General features: G+C 40.5%; 1 protein-coding gene across 13 annotated transcripts in view; it reads left to right on the top strand.

The window, feature by feature from the left end:
- The first annotated feature begins 9,425 nt into the window (after positions 1–9,425).
- Positions 9,426–24,766, top strand: part of NCOA3 (nuclear receptor coactivator 3) — a 95,188-nt gene continuing 79,847 nt past the window's right edge. For all 13 annotated transcript variants that reach the window (XM_053927168.1, XM_053927177.1, XM_053927175.1 and 10 more), the window contains exon 1: positions 9,426–9,556. The gene's annotated coding sequence lies outside the window, so the exon portion shown is untranslated. The remainder of the gene's footprint in view (positions 9,557–24,766) is intronic.

The raw sequence follows: 24,766 nt of genomic DNA, 5'->3' as shown, positions 1-24,766 counted from the left end.
GAATCTCATCAACAGTCTGAAATCTCTTCCCTTTCAAATTTGATTTTAGTTTTGGAAAAAGCCAGAAGTTGCAGGGTGCTAAATCTGGGCTGTAAGGGGACTGAGTCACCCGGGTGATTTAATGTTTTGCCAAAATATTCTGTATGAGACGTGATGCACGAGCAGGTACGTTATCTTGATGAAGCTGCCCATCACCAGTTGCCCATAGCTGTGGCTGTTTTCCTTGTATTGCCTCTCTCAACCAACAAAGAACACTGAGGTAGTACTCCTTATTAATTGTGTGGCTCGGAGGGGCAGGTACTACAGTAGATGGACAATACCTCCCCAGTCAAAAAACACAGTTATCACGATCTTGATCTCGCTGTGAATTTGCCTCGCCTTCGCTGCGCCTTCTTCCAGCAAGGAGAACCAGGCAACTTCTGTGGGGACAGCGGGGCCTTTGTTTCCAGATCGTAGCCATAGACCCACCATTCATCTCTGGTTATGACCTTCTTGAGGAAATCTGGTTCATTGGTAGTAGTTTGAATCAGGTCCTTAGCAACTGCAGCACAGCGTTCCTCCTGCTCTGTTAGCAGAAGCCACAGAATGAATTTGGCCACGACACGTTTCATGCCAAGATCCTGAGTCAAAATCTTGGACACGGTAGTTTTTGGAGTCCCCAGATCAGCGTCTAGTTCTCGCGCTGTCAGGTGCTGATCTTTGTTGAGACTGCACACATTTAACATTCTCAGGGGTTCTGCTGGTCGCAGGCCTCCCAGAACGTGGATCCCTTTCAGTAGGTTCTCAACCATCTTTTTGAAGTGTTTGTGCCGCACTTCGAATTTGCGCTGCACTCATTGCATCGTCCCCGAAAGCCTTCTGAATCATCCGAATAGTTTTCATGAAGGAATGTCCAAGCTTAACACAAAGTTTTTGATGTTCCACTTGCTCAGTCATTTTGAATGTGACAGTGACACAGTACACATGCTCACTCAATGGCTTCGACCACGCCCACTAACTAGTACAGTGAAGTTGTCATTATTCACGCTTGTGCATTCCAGTCCGCTCTCCTTGGCTGCCAGGTTACATCGATGTCATGCAGACCTTTCTCGTTATATTAACAATAGCTGGACTTTTTCTGGACAGACCTCATTATTGTATATATTTGTGTATATTTACACACACATATCACATCTCTCTCATAGTTTTTGTCCTAGTATCTTATCTGCTGAAGTTCCAGGGGTCTAATCCCATCCTTATTTTGTCCACTGACTCCTAGCTGAAGGAGGATTGTGTCTTTGTGTTGCAATTTTCGATTTTATGAGTTCAAGGCCTCATTTCCTGTCCTTGCATTTGCCCTTCAACCCAAGACCCTTGCTTTCTGAGACCCACGGCGCCTCCCCCTTGGCAGTTACAGTGTCAGTTCACACTTGCTGGTTTGGTTTTCGGTTCCATTTTCGTTTTTTGGCTGCTGGGGATTTCCCTTACTTTCTTGTGAACTCGGTTACTGGTTTGAAAGAATATTTATCTTTTACCCAGAAATTTCAGATGTTTTGGTAGTGAAGGGTAGGATGTTTCAGGTTAACTAAATCTGCAATTGCCGGGAATAAACTGCTTTCCCTGTTCTTTTTTTAGTATCTTTTCTCTACCTCCTAGCTCTGAATATTCAGAGATTCTATTCTTCCTGTCCCATCCTAGTCCTTCCTGTCTCACGTGTCCTTTATCCCTGCAGTTTCAAATCCTTTTATTAATCAGCTGATGTACTCTATAGGTTTCAATTTAAATTCACCCCAAATGGAAATCTGGCAAGTCAGCCTGTTTCCTGCCTGGCCCAATATATTCGTGTCCGGCCACCTCAGAAATCACTCTCTAGCCCTTGCATTGGCTGCCCTTGGAGCTGATGCCCATATCTGACCCAACCAGCTGTGGTATGAGCAGAAGTGGCTAGTTACAAGGTACCAAAAACCTCTGCCCATCCTTTAGAAGGGCATGTGGGTGCGGCAGACATCATGATTGACATGTTCAGTGACCTATCCTGAACTGACTCTTCAATTCAGTTGACTGATAATAGCCAGGGGGTGTTTGTTTGTGATTTTCTCTCTCTCTTTCTCTCTTTCTCTTTCTTTCTTTCTTTCTTTCTTTCTTTCTTTCTTTCTTTCTTTCTTTCTTTCTTTCTTTCTTTCTTTCTTTCTTTCTTTCTCTCTCTCTCTCTCTCTCTCTCTCTCTCTCTCTCTCTCTCTCTCTCTTTCTTTCTTTCTTTCTTTCTTTCTTTCTTTCTTTCTTTCTTTCTCTCTTCCTTCCTCCCTTCCTTCCTCCCTTCCTTCCTTCCTTCCTTCCTTCCTTCCTTCCTTCCTTCCTTCTTTCATTTTTTAATCCTAGAATCTTGGCTGTTATATTCATCCCTGGCATAAATATTGTTTTCATGCCTCATGCATCCATTCCTCCGATGTCCCTACTCTGTAATTACTAAATAATTAGAAGAGGGGTTATCCTTTTGAATAAGCTCACTGTCATCACTTTGAAACCTAACTTCATTTAAAAAAGAAACTGTAATCCCAGGGCTGGGGTCAGCCTACCTGTACCCGCCCTGAGACTCCTTGTGATGGGGCTCCACGCAGCCAGCAAAACACAATGAAACTGCTCCGCACGTTCCAGTGTGAAGAGATCTCCCAGATCCACAAGAAACAAAAGTCGGGGACAAAGCAGTGTGTACGGTGTGCCATTATTTGTGTTTCAAAGTTTATGTATATGTTTATATGTGTGTTTATTTGTAAATGCCTCTCTTGAATGACCCTTAAGAAATTGGTAATAGTGGTTGCCTCTAGGAGAGGACTTGGGTGGCTGAGGGACTTTACCTTGTATTGCTTTTGTAGAATTTAAAAAGAAAGAAGAAAGGGAGGAAGAAAAGGAAATGGAATAAAAGTCCCAGGCCAAGGTGGGAAGATTTTGCTGAAGAGTAGCTAGTCTTCAAATGTATCCCTCTCTAGAGGAGAAGAGGTGGGGATTAAACGGGTTCCTCAAAGCTGCCATCCCAGAAACCAGCAACTTCCCACTGGCGGCATGTCCCACTTCACACTTGAATTTGTATTTGCGGGGGAGGGGTGGATATTTGGTTCTCAGTTCTATATAGTAAGCGTGGAAAAAAAGGTTTGAGGTTATGAAATAGAACGTAGAAGCCAAACAAGTCACCTTCCTTGCTTCGTGCCTTCAAGCATTTGACTGTGAATCACGGTGACAAATATATTTCATATTGTGATTCAGTCTTCACACTTCTATATATACTTGAGATAAAAAATTTAAGAAACAATATATACGATGTGAGATCCACTTGGATATCTGCTGAAATTCCATTATAGTTTTTAAAAATAGTGGGCAAATCCCATGACATTGGTTTCTAGACCACGACTGGGTACTGGCCCACCATCTGGAAAGGAGCACTGTCTCATGAAGCCAATGCCGGGATTCCCTTCTGGAGACACACGCTTGGGCCGTAGCAAAGGATGTCCATTCACATCTGAACCAAAAAACTCCATCCGGCCTTGGAGATCTTTCCATTTTGAGACTCTGAGCTACCTTGATCCAAAATACTGCCATTGTTAGACAACTTCTTTGTCCCCTCCCCATGGTCCCCTCTCGTCTGTCCCTCTGCTACTGCTGGGCAGGTCCTCAGCTTGACCTCTCTGAGCTCCTTTAGAAAGAGTTTGTTAAAGAGATCTCTACTTCCTTCTTCATATTTTGTGATTACTAGTACCTGTTAACACATCACTTTTAAGAAAGAGGTATAAGGGCCCTGGCTGGTGTGGCTCAGTGGATTGAGCTTTGGCTTGCGTACCAAAGGGCTGCTGGTTCAATTCCCAGTCAGGGCACATGCCTGAGTTGTGGGCTAGGTCCCCAGTGTGGGGGACGTGTGAGAGGCAACCACACATTGATGTTTCTCTCCCTCTCATTTTCCCTCCCTTCCCCTCTCTCTCTATAAAATCTTAAAAAAAGAGAGAGGTATAAGGAATTCATTGTAATAGTAAAGACAGGAAACAACCTGAGTGTCTACTAATGACATCCACGGACTTCCAACAGTTGTTTAAGTACAGCTTTCTATGGACCTTATCATAAGGCCCTTGTGGGCAGTTTCCATGGTACATAATTAAGTGATAAAACAAGGGGCGAAACATTGTGGACGGGACGCTCTTGTCTGTACAAGAAGCAACACACGTATAAGGTTGTATAGGCATAAAATATCCCTGGGAGACAAGTAAGAAAATAATGACAGTAGTGTCCCTGGAAACAGGAGGATTGGGGAACAGGGGTGGGGGGGAGACTTACTTTTCACTGTTTGCTTTTTAAAATTTCTACCATTACTTTAAAAATTGTCCTTTTCATATCTGTTAAGATACGAAAATTATAATTTCACAATTGTATTAACTGTAATGAACACATAAAAGTAACAGTTTTATTGAGATATGATTCACAAATCATAAAACGTATCCTTTCAAAGTGTACATTTTGAAAACACAAAACAAAGTGTTTTTCAGCATATCTGCAGTCACACAACCATCATCACTGTCTAATTTCAGAATATTTTCAACATCCTGTAAAGAAACCCTGAACACCCGCATGGCCAACATTCTCAAACCCTGATCCTCCCAGCCCTCAGCAACCACGAATCTATTTTCTCTTTCTATAGGCGTGCCTATTCGGGACACTTCATATTCGGTAAATGGAATTCTATAATACGTGACTGGCTTCTCTGACCTCGCCTGATGTTTTCACAGTTCACCCATGTCATAGTATGTATCAGTACTTCGCTCCTTTTTATTGTGTAATAATATTCCATTGTATGGCTAGACCACATCTGTCCAATCATTCATTAGTTGATAGTCATTTGGGTTGTTTCCACTTTTTGGAAATTATGAATAATGTTGCTATGAACGTTTCTGTGCAGGTTTTTGTTTTGACGTATGCATTATTGACATATGGTTTAAATTAGCTTGGGTATATACCTAGGATCGAAAATGCTGGGTCATGTGGCAACGCTATGTTTAACATTTTGAAGACCTGCCGGAGTTTTCAAAAATGGCTGCACCATTTTACATTGTTTCCAGCAATGTGTACAAGTTCCATTTTCCCCTCATCCTTGCTTACACCTTAAAAAAATTGTTTTTTAGCCTTCCTGCAATGGGTACTTTTTAAGCATTTGGTAACAAATTATTATTTTTTTTCCCCAAAGCAAATGCATTTAGTAAGTCAGTCTCAGGAATTTAAAAAAGAAGTGAGCTGGGCTTAAAATTCTTCCAGCTGTGGAGAGTCATTTGCAGGTTGTGAGGCTGGGCAAGTCTGTTGCAGCCAGACCAGGTGCCAATTTCGGCTGGCTTGTGTGCCACATGTGGTATGAAAATGACAGGTCGCCAACCATGATCTAGGTTTAAAGTGAAAGGCATGAACACAGTTACCCTGAGCTGAAAAGCTCAGGCTGCTTTTTAGGACTCCAAATTTGCCTTAAATGTGATTCTTTGCAGAGGCGTTTCCCACCTTTAAGCAAACCAACAAATAAAGCTCTGGTTGGCTCTAACTCTCTTCTGTCTGTGTGTCTGCCACCCTGTCAGGTGTGTGTCCTGCCCGGGGAGTGGAATGGTTCAGAGTACAGTCTGGGGGTGTAGCCGGGACCAGTGCCAGGTCATTTTCAGATTAGGTATTTTGAAACAGAGTCTTAGCCACGTGCAGGGGTGAGGTATCTGCCTGAGCAATCTATTTTCACTTGCAGGAAAATTTCAGACTGTAATAACTATAATGAGGCAAAATGGAGGGAAAAGGAGGAAATCGTCTCTAACCTTTGGATATTAATTCCTACAAACCCCAAGTTTGAAACTGCCATACATAATCATTATTAACATTTATTGTGGGTATACTTTGTGCTTGACACCGCTCTTAGGGCTATCAGTATTGTTTTATTTAATCCTCATTATAGCCCTGTGAAATAGGTATTATCATTGTGGTTCCCCTGTTAGGAAATGGAGGCACGCAAAGTTTAAGTAACCAGCCATTATCACACAGGTTTATAAGGAGCAGAACCAGCTGAGCGAGTCAGGTTGTGAGTGCCAAAGCCCACACTCTTAGCCACTAGGGGATATTGTCATACAATAAAAGAGAGAAGAATGCAGGGGACTGTGAGAGGGGCAGGGACAGAAGCAGATCCTCTGGGCTGGACCAGATAACTGAGAAGCATTTACTTATCCATTCATGGCTGAAATACTAAATGCTTGGCTTTCCAGATTTCCTTGCAGCTAGGGGTAACAATGCATGCCTTACCTTCACTCTAATGAGAAGTACCGGGGCATTTGCCTTGGGGGTGGGGAGCAATGAGGGGAAAGGAGAAACTTTGGGAAACAGTTTTATATATGAAAGAAAAAGGGAGAGAGACAATGTCTTTCTCAACATCTATTCACTCTTCTGCTTCCTGCATTTGGATTTGATTTGTGAGTTGATGTGATGCTTCAGCTCTGGCAGCCATCTTGTGCCCATGAGGCTATAAACTGAGGACATAACGTCAATGTGCTAAAGATGGTGGAGCTGAAGGTCTTTGATGAACACACTCTGAAACTGCTTACCTCTAGACTTGTTAGGTGCAACAGTTAAATGTCTATTGTTTTTGTGTCTATGGAGAGGCAATAAAGAATAATAGTTAAGAATATGAGCTTGTGAGCCTGGGTTTATATCCTGACTTTAGCACTTAGTAGCTCATACCCTTGGGCAAATTACTTGTTCAATGCCTCCATTTACTCAGTTGTCAAATGGAGATAATGAAAGACCGAGAACAGAAAACTTGCAAGAATAATTCAAGAAACACCTGTGTACCTTGAACCTAGATATACTAATTGATAAAAGTTTGCCACATTTACTTACATGCACATGTGTGTATTTTTTTCCCACCTGAATTATTTTAGAGTAAATGGTCGGCAGGCTGGTTGACGTTATTTTCAGTCCGGTAGCCTGTAGTTGCATGTACAACATGTGACCTAAACTAGACCTTTTGGACAAGTTCCTTTTTTGAATTTAAATCTTGGGGTAGGGTGATAGAATTAATAAATTGATTTCCTTTCTTTTTTCTTTCCTTCTTTCCCCCCCCACTCCTTTTCCCCCTTCTTCTTTCTTCCCCAAGTATTTATTAAGTGCCTACTACAGGCCAGCCACTAATCTAGTGCTGGAGACACTGCTGTGAACTAAACAAATTCCCTGCCCTCTTGCAGCTTATGGTTTAGAGAGGGAGATGGACAATTCAAAAAATTCAGATAGGGTTAATCATTCTGAAGAAAGTAAGGCAGGGTAATGTGAATGTGTGTGTGGGCGGAGTGCTTAGATCTACCTGAGGAAGAGACTTTTCAGAAGAGATCTTAATGATAACAATGAGGAGCAAACCAGAAAGGAAAATTTCAGACAGCAAAGAGAACAGCAAAGTGAAAGGTCCCGCAGCAGGAGCATGCTTGGTATGTTCAGGAAACATCAGGAATGTTGGTATCCGGCACGGGGTAAGAAATGAGAAGAGATATATTACTTGAGATCAGATAAGAAAGCAGAGACAAGATCAGTTAGGGTCTGGGTTTTATCTCAAATGCAATGGGATGCCATTGGAACATGTTCAGGTTGGAAGTGACACACGGTAATTTATGATTTTTCAAAGCTCCCTCTAGCTACTGTGTAGGGAGTGGCTTATAGGAAGACTAATGGGAGAAGCAAGGTGTAGTTCAGGTGAAAGGTCATGCAGGATCTTAACATTCCAGTTCTGGATTCTCAACATCTAACAGAGTATCAGTATCTGTTGTTTGGAGGAGTGAATTCATCCTTGCAGCAAATATTGAATGAGTGCATTCTATCGCTAAGCTCTGTAGTGGTTGCTAAGACTACATTTGAGAACAAAATAGACAACCCCACCTTCATGGAGCTTTCATTCTAGTGAGAAAAAGAGATAATAAATACCATAAGCAAACAAAAAATGCGGTGTTTCCAATGATAAAAAGTGCTATGAAGAGAAATGAAACAGAGAAGAGTGGTAGGGAAAGCTGGGACCGGAGTGGGTGGAAACATAAAATAGAGAAATTAGGGAAGCCCTCACTGAAGAAGTGACATTTGGATGATGACCAAGGAGAGATGAGGAAGTGAGAGACTTGGATTTTCTGGAAAAAAAGTGAACTAGGCAGAGGAAATAGCAAATGCCAGCTCTCTGAGGCTAGAGTATGCTAGGCATGTTGGAGAGACCCCAAGGAGTCACTAGTGGGTGGACGAGTAATGACTGATGAATTTAGAAAGGGAAAGGGAGGGGAGACACAGGATGTGTGAGGCTTAACTACAAAGATTTTGGAGGAGAGACAGTAAATGACTTGGTTTTCACCAAGATCATTCTAGCTGCTATGTTGAGAATAGACTCCAAGAGGAAAAGGGGGAATGGAAGCAGGGAGCGGTGAGGAAGCTACTGCAATAGCGCAGGTGGGAAGTGACAGCGGTGGAGCTAGTAAGTGGGTATTTATTGTATTCTATTATACTGAAGCCATTTAATATTGATTCAGTATTATTGTCTAATATATAGTCCATATAAAAATTTCCTCCAAAGTCCTTTCTACATAAAAAAAAACCGACGACAACTTGGATCCAATCAAGGCTCACATATTGCATTTGGTTTCCACCTCTTTCAAGCTGGATGTTTTGCAGCATACACTGCATTCTGGATTTGTCTGAATGTTTTTTCATAGTTAGGTTCAGTTTAGCGCCTTAAAAAAAAACCAAACAAAAAACAAGAGTACTACAAGGGTGGCATTTTGACTTTCCCATTGCATCATACCAGGAGTCACATAATGTCAGTTTGATCTATTGTTGGTGATGTTAAGTGTGGTGATTGGTGGTTGATTACTTGGTTCAGGTTGTGTTTGCAGATCTCTCCAGAAAAGCAAGCTGTTTCCCCGTTGTAAATAAGTACTCAGTGGCATGATACTTTAAGATTGAATATATCGTGACTATTCTACAGCCCAGCAAGCTTTTACCCAGTGACTTGAACATCTAATAATCAGCCCCGACGCTTCTGACCTTGTGCCTCAGTTTGCTCCTCTGAACAATGAGGATAATAGTGGTCCCTAAAGGATGCTCGTTTTGAGGATCAGTTCTACCACACAATAAACAATCCTTAAGTATTAGATATGACTGGACCAATATAAATATGAAAAAATTAAGGATAGAGGTGCATTCCAGTTCTCCCCAGCCCGCAGCAGCTCCCAAGTGGTAAGTGCGCCAGATCCCGAGGAGGGTCTACCAAGCCACGCCCTCGCGTCGCGGAAGCCTTGCCCGGCAGGGGCACCCAGCGCCCAGGCCGCGCAAGGCCCCCTGGGACCGGTAGTGCTGGGCGTGGCCCGGGGACTACATATCCCGGCGGTCCCCGGGGCGCGGCTCCAGCCGCTGGCTGCTCAGCCCTTCTACAGCGACGGCGGCAGCCGCGGTGGCTGGGTCGGTGGCGGACGCGGCGGCGGCTGTGGCGGCTGCGGGCTGAGCAGCGAGTTTCCGATTTAAAGCTGAGCTGCGAGGAAAATGGCGGCGGGCGGTGAGTGCAGATAAAGGAGGAGCAGCAGTGGGCGAGGGAGTGGGTGCGAGGCGGAGGGGAGAGGACGAGTCTCCGGGGCTGCCGCCAGCCGGTGGCTTGGGCTCCGCGGAGGCGCTGAGGGGCGCGCCGAGTGGGGGGGCGCGCTGAGAGAGTTTCGGGGTGCCGGGGCCGCGCCGCTTCCCCGCAGCCGGGAGGCAGCCCAAGCTGGGCGGCAGCCGACTTGGGGCTTCGAGGGGTTCCCGCAGGGAGGGGTCACCTCGAGGAGTTTGGGGGATCGCGGGGGCCCACTTCCCTCTCCTGCCTTTAAAGTTTTATCTTCCTCCCGCCTCTCCAGCCCTTGAGGGCGGCTTTGGGAAGCTGCCCGCGTCCCCCTCTGCCCGCTGCCGTGGCTCCTTCGCAGTTATTCGGAGGAGTTAGGGGGCGGGGGAAGCCGCACAGACCCCCGCCGACCCCCACCCTGCCTCCCGGTCGTATTCAGGCTGGGGTGGGATTTTGCAGTGTTTACTCCTGCACTCGGGCATTTTAAATATTTTTCACACCAATTATCTGCGGAATTTCCATTTTGGGCACGGGTGGGTTCTCAGCAGCTTACTGAAAAGGCATTCTGCTACCTCTGGTGTGAAGGCGGGGATATGGCAAGTGGGAAGTTGGTGGGTACATTTCGGGTTTGGCTGTCTGTATTACGACCACTCCCTCCCCCCTCCCCCCTCTAATCTTCTTACGTACATAGATGCAGTTTGTAGTGATTTAAAGAAACTGTTTGTCTTGCATATGTCTTAAAAAAAACAACACAACAGTCCGAGTCTTCGGAAGGCTCGGTCGCTTCCCCGGCAGCTCGAGGGCGCTCGGGGTGGAAAGTTAACCCGGAGAGCAGTTGTCAGAGGGACCGAGCATCGGCTCCGGATCTCCCTCCGCAGGGAGGTCGGGATTCCCACCCGGACCGGCGCGGAAGGTTGAGATTCTCTGCGAGTCAGAACTTTGTTTTTTACCCCCCTGCCGCACGCGAAGACTTCCTATTTGCAGTTTTCGAGTAGCGCTTCAAAGCCAAGCCGTTTTTGTTATTACGCCTGCCCCGTGAAGAAACAGGAAGGCGAGGACCAGCTGGCGCGCCGCGCCGCGGAGCAGCGGGGCTGAGCGGGAGTGCTGCCTCGCCGGGGTTTAAATGCCTGGCCGTGGAGCGGGCCCCGGGCCGCGGGAGCGCGGCGCTGTTGGTGGCAGCAGGTTGTTGGGAGGATAACGGGGGCAAGAAATCCCAGGTCTCCGGGAAATGCCGCAGAAACTGAAATGTTAAACGGAAATTCGCAAGTTTGTGAACTGCTTGCTCTAATTTAATTATTGCTTATTTAGAATAGGTTACATCAGATACGCTACCCACCTGGAAAGGTACACAATCGTTGGCAAATGAGTCTGTCTCCTCCTCCGACCCCTCCAGTTCCCTTCCCGTAGGAGGCAGCGACTATGACTGGTTTCTAGAGTATCCTTGGTCTTTGGGATAATTATTTTATTAAGCGTTTCATCCGATACACACCCCTGTTGAATACCAAAAGCAGGGAATGAGATGAACAGAAGAAAGGGAAAATGGGTGGGAATACTGTTTTCTTTTTAGTGTCTTAAAAAAATGTTTAGCTATTAAAACTTGACTGCTTATGTTGCCTTATCTACGAACACCCTTAAAGAAATAACAATCTTGGAGGCTCGAGGATGAAGAACCCTGCTGGGTTCATTGTTTGTATGTAAGACGAAGCCTCTCGAACATGTAAAATGATATTGAACACTATAGCTCCTGTCACGGAGGTTGCTTCAGGTTCTGCATTTAAATGAGCAGCAGTCTAGATTGCCAGTGATCCTAAATTATAGACGTGTTTTATGTATGGATAGAAGTGACTTAACTGTTCAATCAGCATTTAAAAAAAGCGTATGGCAGCTTCTGGCATATAAAAAGTAAATTTTGGATGTGAGGGTCATGGACTAAGTGGGAAGCTGTAATGTTTCTAGAGCAGTTATAGGAAATGTTTGTACCATGAAATATTCCTTAACTACAGAGGCTTTGAAAATGCAGAACAACTCCAGCCCAGTTAACAGGGTTTCCTTTTTTATGCTTTAGAATGGTGGTTTTGAGTTGACCGAGATTAACAAATTCATTAAAAGATTCAATGGTATTAGAGCTTTGGGTATTAGGATTATATTAAATAATTTCACTGTCTTGTGCATTTTTCCTCCTGTATAAGGACTTTTTCTATAGATCACCTCCTACCCTCTAAGCAAATAAGTTAGAATTCAGGAAGGACTTAATGTACTGTTGGGCCCTGGACCCCTTTTCTAGGAGACATGTAAATAAAAAATAGTTCTGAAATGGTTACTTACTAATGCTTTCTTGACTGGTCTTTTGAAATAAACTTCCTTACTATGTCAGGGACATATTAAAGAATTTACAAATACATAAAAAAATACAGTCTTTTGTGTATTAACAGTATGATTTTAGAATGGCTCTTTTTTAACTTGAAGACTATTTTGTTTTTGAGAAGTCTTTGAAAAGAATGATTAAACATTCTTATTTTGGTAAGATAACAAGCTATTATTATCCTGTCCTTAATTGGTATTAAAATAAATGGCTGTAGGGTTTTTGTTCGTTTTGCATTTTTTAACCTGTATGATTTCAAGCCTTGGCCAGAGGATGTAGACTACTTTTGAAAACTTAATTTGTTGCAAGTTTGGAATGAATGTAGCCTGCAGTTATTATTTGTCTACACAGCAAAGGGACCACAATTTAACGCAGTTGTTACTCTCTTAATCATGATTGAAGAGGTACTGCGGTTTCTCATAGGTTAAACCAGAGAGAACCTGACCCGGTTTGGTTTGAATTTATTATACTTTGTAGTGAAGAATATTCCCTATTTGCATTGCTGAGTGGTTATGGCTTTGGGAGCAGAAAATTAGTGTTGAAATGTATGTTAACTTTTTCCTCATAGTTCAGATGAAAGAAAGGGATGACTGTATTAGTTTAGATCCTCAGGGATAGCATTGAGGTTGAACGCTGCAGTAAAATGTAGGCATTTTCTTCCATTTTGAGTGCTTTTTGGGGGGTGGGTGGGGTGGTTACAAAATGAACATTTCACAGTTGAAGTGAAGGAGGTGCTGTATTGTGAGAGGCTTATTTCTTCACTTTGTTAATGTTTTCGAGGTAAATTAATTTGGCCCACTTGGTTTTCTGACAGGGTTTGGGAGATTATTTTGGGTTAAGGACGCAATTTATCCAGAACCTAACCTTATTTTCAGCCCCCTGACAAACAATGGGATTGACTTAAATTGAACCGCCTCTCCCTTTCCAACTTCTGGTGGAGAGTTGTTAAATGAACAGGAAAATGGCCAGAAGATACACAGCAGGAGTAGAAGGGAAGGCTGCCAGAGTCCAGGAGGCTGGTTTATCCACACACTGGATAATCTTCTTAGACTACGTGCTGCCACTTCCCCACTTCGTCAGCACTAATAACTCAGTTTGGTAGGCTCTGCTGACCTAGGCCAATGACAGGGGACGGTAATAAAGGTTTACTTTAACTGACTGTAGTGAACTTTGTGGCCTAGAGGTAAAGGGAAGAAGTCTGACCCAGGAGGCACACGGGCTTCACCTATTCAAAGAATATTCTACAGAGCAAATGAACTAGTCTTTTCTCTTCGTCCTTTTCCTTTTTTTCATTAGGAACACCTGTATCCTACTTTTTTTGTTAATTTTTTTATTGCTAAATTGTAGGAAAGAGTGTAACTTTTTTTTGCCTGCTGTTCACCTATGAAGGTATTCTTCTGAAATGTTTGATTTCCCTAGTTAGAGGCTCAGAGGATGACGAAGTGTGACTTTCTGGACAACAGACTGATTTAGATTCCTGATTTTAACCCATCATCGTCCACATCATGATGGGAAGGGAATATTGGCCTGGGTGTTACCTAGTAATGGATAATCCACTGCTCCCTATGGCTTTGCTGTTGGTAGGTAGCCATGGCAGCAGAGTTGGGTTGAGTAACTTGGAAAGTGGTGGATGGATAGATGGGAAATGACTGCAGAAGTCACCGTAATCCTCAATTAGGATAAGCCTCATGGCTAATTTAATGTTGAGTATACAGGTTAAATCCCATTATAACAAACTCCAGGGAAGTAGCTAAATTATTATGTTGTGCTGGGATTGAGCTTCATTGAATGCTGTTTAAAATAAATTAGTCTTTTTGTTAGGTTTGTTAGGATGTGGGAAAATTTTTATTTATTGTAGCAATTTGACAAGTTGTTATTCATGAACCAGTATGTTTCACCTTCATTTTTAATGCTTTTGCCTTTAAAAAGGAAAGAACCCATGATGAGCTGGGTGGATAGTTTATATACCCCCTCCCTCCAGTCGAATAACTTCATTGGTTTATCTTAACAACCAAATAAGTTTATTAGAATAAGTACTACTGCCACCATCAAAGTGGTCAGAGGAAATGGGAATTTCCCCAGGTTTCCAGGTAACTGCTGCTGGTAGTTTTTTCTGCCCTGACAACTTTTTAAAATAAATGAATGCACTTCATTTTGGTGTGAACTCTCCTTCATCAATAATAATTATTGGGCTGAATAATTTCTATTCAACCGATGTAGTTTGAGACCTTTAGATTGTTTTTAAAAAAAGTGGTGGTACTATTATAATCTTCAAGATACCTCCATATAAAAAAGAAAATTTTCAGAAACAGGATTGATATACATACGAGAAAATGCTATTTTTATGCTTGGCCAGAAATATATTCTTTCTGTTTTGTACTTTTAGATTGGTTTTGCCAGACTTGAGACATTTACATCCCACCTTTCGAAGGCTAGCGTTTTATTTTGGGTAGAGAGTTCTGATTGGGTGTATGCAGCAAGACATTTTCAAAGTCATCCTTTTAAATATATGTTCCATGAAGGAGGGAGAAATCTGAAAGAGGGAATTTCAAACAACCCAAGCAATGTTTTGAAGGTTCTCAAGCCTTCAGAATAATGACTGAAGAGTAGGCAGGAAGCCTGCAGTTGCATTGTGGTATTGTCCTCCATCTCACGCGTTTGAGAGCATGCCCACAAAAGAGAAGAAAGCCTGGGGAGGGGGGAGAAAGGGTTTTAACAAAAAAAGGTGGGGGGGGGGACTTTCAGAGTCAATATTCTTTGCTTTTCTGTTTAAGTGAAATCTGAAACCAAATTATTTTTGTTTTGAGAGGAAATTTAGAAGTGTTTATCATAATCTAAATGTCTTAAAGTGACATTTTTACAAACGAGTTAATTGTTACTGCTGTTGGTGGAAAGAGCAGCATGGTCACATACTCAGTTTTAAAACAGAACTTAAAAAAATATCCACACGTGAGAACCTTTAAATATTTGCCTCCTTTGTTAATCGGTATTGTTTGTTAACTTGTTATTTTGAAAAGAATACTTACCAGTGGAGAGTCGAGAATCGTCTGTGAGTTTGTACTGTAAGGCTTGTGCAAATTGCTCTTCTCTTAGATTTATCAAACAAGAGGGATGGAATATGCTGTCTTCCAAGGTTCCTTATATTAGCTGTGCAGAATTTTTGTTTACATTTTATTGGTCAAACAATACGTGGATTAAGCTTTTTATACCAGATAATGGTGTGAAGATGCAGGTTTCTGTGCTGACTCATGAGTGTGGGGACTGGATAACTTGGAGCTCCTGACCTCATCCTATTATGTTCTGTGAGCTGCAGAAGTGAGAGAGAGAGAGAGAGAGAGAGAGAGAGGGAGAGAGGGAGAGAGGGAGAGAGGGAGAGGGAGAGAGTGTGTGTGTGTGTGTGAGAGAGAGAGAGAGAGAAAGAGAGAGAGAGAGAGAGAGAGAGAGAATGAGAATATTAAACCACCTCCTCTGGTTTTAAGAAAATGAAGTGATATTTTCTTTACTCTCAGTAAAGCTGTCATCAGTGAAATTATTTCTAAATTTAAGTCACTTTATAGAGTAGCTATACCAGCTTGATTTTGTTTCCAGATTGAAATTTGGCAACTTTATTTGAAAATGTCTTAAGTATTACCCAATGTTCTCTTCACCAAATTGTGTCTTTAGTTCTACACACTCTCTGCCCTATCCAGGCTCATCTTTCTCATCTTTTTCCTTTTTTACCTGCCTGGTGGTCGTGTTTTCTGACCATACTTTTATCTCAGCCAGCGTGGTTGTCTCCCTTGCTGCCAGAGCAAGTATTTGACTGCATCTAGGAAAACCTAACTTCACCAGTGAGAAAAGTAATTCCACATGCATGTTGCATACATTGGAGGGTCAGTGGTATCTTCTTCCTATAAGACAGAACTTATTACTATATTAAGTTTTGAACTTATTACTATATTAAGTTTTAAAAATCATTTCAGGAATCAGTAAAATGAATTCAGGAAGCCACTTTTCGAAGTGCACAACCACATCTAGAATGGTGGAAGCCTTAGGTGTATTGATTCCAAATTAGGTAAATCTGAGATCGTGAACTTTCACTAGTAACCTTCAGTCCCCCTCTTTTTTTCTCCCAGGGTACAAAATAGCTCCCATATGTGACTTTTTTTTTTTTAAACTGACTTTTCATACCACCATTCTCTTAGCCGTGGGTCTTAAGCTTCAGTCCTCTTTAATTTGTTACTGCTTGGCTGCTGGCCCACTCCCCCATACATAGACATATTTAATGTTTATGAAGCTTTTGCTCTGCAAAGCACTGTGAGAGTTAAAAAGGTTTTGACCTTCAAGTGTGCACAAGTGCTTACATCACTTTAGTCCAAGGCAATCTGTTTTGCCAATTAAAGATCGTGGAGAAGTTCAGAGGAGTAAAGGGAATACCTGTGACCAGGCGATCAGGATGCAGGACTTTGAAAAATAAGTGAGATTTTAATGTGGAGAGAGCACAGTCCTGTTGGTGAGAAATCATTAGCAACAGCTCAGAGGTAAGACATTTCAAGACTTGATTATTTAAATATTCAATTAATGTTGAGTGAGTGATGGTACTGAATAAAATGGTTTTGTTTTTGCAGAATCCTATTGATACGTTTTTCCCAAATGCTCTATACTTCTGCCAATTTAATCTTACTAAGCATCATGTGATCACATATTTCTGCCTAAAAATCTTCAGAGTACAACCCAGATTCCTTAATCTAATATCAGCTGTTTTCACAGGTTTTTTTAAATCAGACTTTTCCATTTTTGTTGCCTTGTTTCAGTCAAGCTGATTTTTTCTGCTGCTTCTCCCTCGTTATCTTGTCTAGTTGTTAAGGTCCAGCTCAGATCTTGTTTCATTTAAGTAAATTTCCCAGACCACAACTGAAAATATACCGTAATTCTTGCTGCCTGGTATGCATTGTAATTATCTCTCTACATAGGAGTCAGTATTTATTGATTGGTAGGACAGATGCAAATTGTCTATTCTTTGAGGTAGAGACCATTTCTTTTATAAGCTTTAAAAACCCTATATGTATTTATATATTACATATATTTTTTGAATTATATTCATTTTAGGTATCCTAATACTTGGTGTTTGGATATGAAAATTTCTGGAGTTCAACTCTCAAGTTAATTTTTCTACCTGGAAATTGAGATAAAATTAGAGCCCTAAGGATTCGCTTGGGACCTGTGTCTCCCTCATAGTCATCCCAGATAAAGCATGCCTGGGCCTTAGAGTACATTCATGTTTCCCAATTGTCTTAGGACTGGACAGTTGTGTAAATTCTGTAAGTTGTGTAAATGTTTTTATTCATTATCACTATTCTTCAAGGAATTGTGCTAAGCATTGTGGGCATAAAAATTCCTTTGTGTTCTAGGAGTTTATAATTTAGTTGAGAAATAAGTATAATTGAAAAACAAAGTTGTAGCAACATAAGTGGTTTGGAAGTTCAGAGGCATAAAAGGTCGTTTTAAACTGGGATTGTTAAGGAAAATTTAATGGAGGAGATGGAATAGATCTAAAGGGAATTAATTGCTGCTCTCATCTTCTCTTTCCCACATCTTTTATTCTGTAGGACTTACAGTAAAAAGAATTTTTAATGGGTTTAAATTGAAAAGAAGGCACAGACATGGTAGAGTCACAGCAGTACAAAAAGGCACACTGTGAAAAAGGAAGGCTCCTGGCACCCTAGCTCTTTGGTCTTTACAGCTACCCTTCCCAAAGGCTGTTACTGTTAGAGAATATATTTTTTAAATTAATTAATTAATTTTTAGAGAGAGGGTAAAGGAGAAAGAGAGGGAGAAACATCAGTGTGTGGTTGCCTCTCGTGTGCCCCCCAGAAGGGACCTGACTTGCAACCCAGGTGTGTACCCTGACTGGGAGTCAAACTGCTGACCCTTTGCTTCGCAGGCCCGTGCTCAATCCACTGAGCCACAGCAGCCAGGGCTGTTAGAGGATGTTCTTTACATCTGATCGTCTCTGTCTTCAGTTTCTTTCTCGAGCGCTCTCTCTCTCTCTTTTTTTTTATTCTCTCTCCCTCCTTCTTTTTCTTTTAAATTAACAAATAGGATCACAGTGGGCTCCCACTATTTTCACTTAACAAAAGAACTTTGGAGAGCCTTCTATACCTTGTATTTTTAAAAGTCTATATAATATTCCACTGTATGAATAAATATGATAAAACTCACTAACTGGTTTCTCATTGCTGCTTTCAGTTCTGAATGATGCTGCAGCAAACTGGCTGTAGTTCTGTGTGCTGGAAGGAGGAGATCTTAGTACAGAAATCTTGGAAGTAAAATTTCTATACCAGAGAAAATGTATGTTTAAAAATTTTAATGGTTCCCTGGCTGGTGTGGCTCAGTGGATTGAATACCAGCCTGTGCACCAGAAGGTTGCTGGTTCAATTCCCAGTCCGGGCATGCCTGGGTTTGTGGGCCAGATTCCCAGTTGGGGGCATGTGAGAGGCAATTGATGATCAGTGTTTCTCTCACACATCAATGTTTTTAAAAAAAGAAAAATTAATGGCTCTATAGTTCTCAAGCCTTTCATAATCTGACTTTAATCCACATTTCCAACATTGTCTCCTTTAATTCTATTAATCTGATACTTAAGTTGCTGTTAAGTCTCCCTTGCCTCTGCCCTCCATTCTCTTACCCCAATAAATTCTCTTTTCTGTGTTCTGATTTATATTCTTTGATGTAAAAGAAAAAAGCTACCATTTGTCAAGTGCCTGGACAATGTTGTGTGCTTAATATACATCATCTCATTTAATAGTCTGAGTTTTTTGTTGTGGAACCCACCACTTTTCCCCCCAGTTGTTGTCTTATTCAAAACCCTGTTCAAAACACAAAAAGGTGATTCTATTACAATTTGCTTTTTAAGGTGAAATTTAAACTGTTTACTCATTATAAAGGCAGCAAAATGAGGCTCATGAATGTAAAATTTGAAAGTGGGCTATGAAGAACTATTATGGACCTAATCTATCTCCGCTTCCAGGTTATTTCTGTAATATTAAGAAAATCCCGACTTGTACGGAAATGAAATGGTCTCAGTTCAAAAATATATTTTGAAATAAGTAACAGGTACACATGGGCCAGATTCAAAAGGTACCAAAGAGAAGTAAGACACCGCCCTCAGTTGTGTCTCAGCCACCTTCTGAGCCCCTGCCTACAGGCAATCATCGTTACTTTAAGTCTAGGTGTATAAATGCATGTACTTAACAGTTTTTAAGGTTAATGAATTTCCACCACATTTTTGGGTAAACTTATATCGATGTGTAACATACACTCAGGAAAGTGCACAGCTATAGTCTGATAAACTTTCATAATGAACACACCTATCTGACTGGACTCAGGAGCCCTACTCTGGACTTTATGTACTTTTTAAATAAACTTGGAGAAGTACTACGTTCTTTCTAATACTCAGTACTCAATTGTATGGGTATATTATAATTTATCCAGTTTCATATTACAAACAAAGCCGTAAGTGAATATCCTTATACATATTTTTTGTTTAAAAAGTTTTGTTAAAAAGCATATAGAAATTTCTAGAAGTGGAATGCTAGGTTAAAGAGTATGAATTAAAAAATTCTGTAGATAATGCAGCTTGCTTCTTGTAGAAATTATATTAATTTACAAATCCAGTAGCCGTGTGTGGCAGTTGCCTGTACCCTCATCTCTGAGTAACATATTGTGGTATCAAATTAAAAAAAAATGATTTTACTTATTTTTTAGACAGGGGAAGGGAGAGAGACAGAGAGGGACAGAAACATCAGTCGGTTGCCTCTCGAACACCCTCAACTGAGGACCTGGCCCATAACCCAGGCATGTGCCCTGACTGGGCTTGGGAATCGAACCAGTGACCTTTCCAGTTTGCTGTATGATGCCCAACCCACTGAGTCCCACCAGTCAGAGAGGGCTGCATGCAGTCTCCTTCTGAGTTTTGTATTCAGCCAACCACTGATCTACTTTCTGTCACTATAGTTTGCTTTCTTCCTTTCCCCCCAACCTTTTCTAGGTATAATTGACGCTTGATTAATTGTATATAGTTAAACTGTATGGTTTGTTTTGACATGTGTCTACCTGTGAATCTATCACCACAGTTACAATAATGGGAACATTACCTCCGAAAGTTCTTTATATCCTTTTGTAATCCATCCCACCCTCCTGTACAGGTAGTTACTGATCTGCCTCGTGTCAATAAAGATTAGTTTGTATTTTTGAGAATTGTATATAAGTGGAATTAACAATATTGGGGCTGGCTGTTTTTTCACTTAGTGTAGTTATTTTGAGATTCATCCATGTTGCATATGGCAACAGTCTTTTTATTGCTTTTAAGGAATATTGATTGCAATGTATGGATATATCACAGTTTATCCATTCACCTATTGATGAACATTCAGGTTGGGTCCTGTTTTTGGTTATCAAAGATAGAGTTTCTGTGATGTTTGTGTACGAGGCTTTGTGTGGACATACACTTTATTTCTTTTGAGTAAATACCTGGGGATGGACTTGATGGGTTATATGCGTAGTGTATGTTCAATATTTAAAACTTTAAGAAACTGACACCTGTTTCTCAAAGTGGTTGTACCATTTTATGTTTCTCCCAGCAATGTGTGACAATCCTGGCTCTTTACCACACTTGATACAGCCAGGCTTCTTAATGTTAGCCATTCCAGTGGGCGTATGGTGGTATCTCATTGTGGCTTCATTTGATTTTACCTATTGACCAGCGATGTTGAGCATGATTGCATGTACTTATGTGCCATCGGTGTATCTTTTTTGGTGAGGTGTCTGTTCATATCTTTAACTCCTTTTTAAGTTGGCTTGTTTATCTTATTTAGATGTAAGTGTTCTTCATGTATGCTAGACATAAAACCTTTCTGAATATATGTTTTAGAAATATTTACTGAGCCTGTGGCCTGTCTTTTCATTTTCATAATAGTGTTTTGAATGAGCAAAAGTTTTTATTGTTAGAGTTCACTTTATTTTTGTAGTTTCTGTTACAATTCATGCTTTTTGTGTTGCATTTAAGAAGTCTTCCTTGCCCTGGCTGGTGTGGCTCAGTTGGTTGGAGCATCGTCCTGTAAACCTAAAGGTTGTGGGTTCAATTCCTGGTCAGGGTGCATGCCTGGGTTGCAGACTTGGTCCCTGGATGGAACATATATGAGAGGCCCAACTGATCGATGTTTCTCTCCTTCTCTTTTTTCTCTCCCTTTGCCTTTCTCTAAGATTAAAAAAAAAAAAGTAATGTTCTTTGCACTTGCATACTTTTGCATATTTTAAAACTGTTTAAGAGAACTGAGGTTCTAGTGATTGTATATATTGTTCTAAAAACCAAATAAAACTACTTAAGAAAATGAAAGAACAAAAAGAAGTCTTCGCCAGACCCAAAGTTACTAAGATTTTCTCTCGTTTCTTAAAGAAGTTTCATGGTTTTAGTTCTTAAATTTAGGTTTATGGCTTATTTCAGTTAATTTTGTATATGGGATGGGCTAAGGGTTGAGGTTCATATTTAGGTATATGGCAATATTTCTAGCATCATTTGTTGAAAAGATTGCACATTTTCCATTGAATTGACTTGGCACCTTTGTTGAAAATCAACCAAATATATGAAGGTCTAATTTTGGAGTTCCTCCCTCCCCGACTTCTTCCTCCTTCTCCTCTTCCTCCCCCTCTCCCCTCTTCCATCTCGTTCTTTCTTCTTCTCCTTCTTCCTCCTTTTCTTTTCCCCTTGCCTCTGTTTCCCCACCTTCCCCTACTCCCGAAATCAGGTAGGATCAGTCCTCCAACTTTGTTCTTTTTTTGAAATTGTTTTGGCTATTCCAGGTCCTTTGTATGTCCATATAATTCATCTTGTTTATTTCTGTAAAATTCCTGTTGTAATTTTGATTGTGACTGCACTGAATTGGTTGATCAATTTGGGGAGAATTGATTTCTTAAAAATACTCTTCTGTTCCATGAACGTAATATATCTCTCTCCATTTATTTAGGTTTTCTTTAATTTCTCTTGGCAGTGTTTTGTTGTTACCAGTGTACAGCTCCTATAAAGCTTTTGTCCAAACAGTAGTTCCCTATTTTTAAAAGTGATTGTAAATAGTATTTTTAAATTTCTATTTCCAATAATTTAATATATAGAAACATAATTATATATACTTAATATATAGAAGCATAATTGAGTATACAATAATTGATTATTGTATACTCACCTGCTACATTGTACCTTGCTAAACTCATTTATTTTTGTAGCTTTTATGTAGTTTGCATAGGATTGTATACGTAGATGACCATATTGTTTTTGAATAAGACAATTTTATTTTATTATATTTTCTTTGTTGTTATGGCTGGTACTTCCAGTGCAGCGTTGGGATTATTTAATTGTGATTGCATTGAATCGATTGATTAATTTGGAGAGACAGATAATCTGTCTTGTTTTCAATCTTAGGGGGTAAGCGTTCGACCTTGTTAGTTATAGGTCTGCTGATCTGCTTCGTATCATAGAGCTTCCTTTCCCCCTTCCATTAGTTATTGAGTTGTAAGAGGTTTTATTTGTTTTTAAGTGTGTGGTATGGAGATATATATATACATATTTAGCAATATGTTTTGCAAATACTTTCTCCCAGTCTTTGGTGGTACATAATCTTTATTTTTTGGTCAGAGATGTCTCTACTAATTTTCAAGTTCTTGCTCATATGTATATTTTGGGGAACAAATGTTTTAAAGCTTGAATAACAGTTAAGTGCCAACACATATTATAGACCCCATTCCTTAATTTGGATAAATGGAAAGAAAAACTAAAATTGTTTATGTGTAACATATCAGTTCTTAAACATAGTTAATTATTTCCTACTTTATTAAACTGTTAAAAGTCATTTTCCATTTCAAATAGTCTTTTGATCTTTTTCTCTTTTTAGTAAGAATGAATCAGGCCCTGGCTGGTGTGGCTTAGTTGGTTGGAGTGTCCTGTGACTGAAGGGTTGCAGGTTTGATTCTCAGTTGGGGTGTGTGCTTGGGTTGCGGGTTCAGTTCTGGTTCCCCATAAGGGTATGTAAGATCCCCCTTGCGAATGGGAGGCGGTGGTTTATGCTTCTTTCTCACATCGATGTTTCTCTCCCTTTTCCCTCTGTAAAAGCAATGAAAATATGTCCTCAGGTGAGGATAAAAAAAAATGAATCAGTAAGTCTTTGTCTATTTCCACATTTATTATTACAAATTAAGATTGAAAACATCAATTATATGGGGCTGATACAATCCTAATGAAAAGATGTGGAAGATCTTCCTAAGAGCTCTGATCCTTTCTTGTGAGGTTTCGTCATTGTTCTCTCTTTAACCCTCACTAAAAACCCCAATCTTTATGGTTTACTTCTATGAGTATAGAATACATTTCTTTTTTTACCAAGTTATATTTTACCATCTTCCCTTTTCACGGTTCTCTATGCTTAACTGTTCTGCTGAGTTGTATTAGCTTTTTAATGCCTCCACATTTGTGCTGTTTTGACATGTGTGATACTAGTCACATTTAGTATTTATATTAAATTATTGTAACCTTAAATCACCTGAGTATCTCCCTGGATACTTTTTTCCCCCTGCTCGAAAGAAGTGATACCTCAATTTATTTACCAGTCTTCTCACCTAATTTGAAGATACATATTTTGATTCTGTTCTGTCTGACTTCTTCTTTCATGCTGGAATTTTGGAACATTTTACAATTTACATTTAAGAAGGCTTGTTTAAAAAAAAAAAAAAAAAGCAGTGGAAATTTCCAGCTTAAAAAAGCCCGACTACTGGTCTAATAACTGCTTTGCAGGAAGAAAGAAATATGAAAAAGAACCGCAGACGTTCTGGATGTCAGCCTGTGAAATTTTCCACTATTTCCCATAATAACATGCAGGCCCGCTTGTACTGCTGGATTCAGTGCAACCACAGTTGCACTCTATCAGTGACAGAATGGCATCTGGCTAGCTTTTAGTGAGCAGTTCATAAATTCACACATTTAAAGCATTATATGTTTGTTTTATCTCTGCCTGAAGTGTGGCCATAACACTGAACTTACAAAATTATTTAAGAGTCTTCTGATTCCAAAATTTCTGTTTCAAGTGAATTTTGGTTTTTTAATTTCAGTAGAGTTACGCATTTGAGGATATAGACATATCAGATCATTCTTTTAGTGATGGTGCTGTATACATTTTTATCTTATAGGATTTTATACTATCTTGAATGCTCAGAAAATTAAAACAAAGTTTTAAGAAGATTTGCATAAGATTTTCACTATTTGTTTGATGTGATTTAAGAAACATTTTAGCCCTGGCTGGTGTGGGTCAGTGGATTGAGTATCAGCCTGTGAACCGAAGCATTGCCGGTTCGATTCCCAGGCAGGACACCTGCCTGGGTTGTGGGCTGGGTCCCCACTTGCGGTCTGGAGAGGCAACTGATCAATGTATCTCTCATACATGATGTTTCTCCCCCTCTCTTTCTCCCTCCCTTAAAAAAAAAAAGAAACATTTTAACGTCTTTTAGGTTCCTGTTAGTTTTTCAAAGGGTTAGTAGATTATAAATACACTGTAACCACCACTTCTGCCATGTTTCATCTCTTTCACAGCAAATGCCTAACAGTGATGTTAAGGAATGAAATTGAGAAATTCATGTTTTATGAATTAACCTTTTAAACTCATGCATTTCTGCAGTGAAGAATTTGAGTGTTTATAGTGATGCAAAAGATGTGCATACATATCTTTGTATGTTTTAACACTCATAAATCACATTTTGGAAATAAAGGCATATTAATGCATAAGTATACC

This window comes from Desmodus rotundus, chromosome 6 (genome assembly GCF_022682495.2).
Source record: "Desmodus rotundus isolate HL8 chromosome 6, HLdesRot8A.1, whole genome shotgun sequence".
Taxonomy (NCBI): domain Eukaryota; kingdom Metazoa; phylum Chordata; class Mammalia; order Chiroptera; family Phyllostomidae; genus Desmodus; species Desmodus rotundus.
This window is presented reverse-complemented; position numbering and strand designations above follow the sequence as displayed.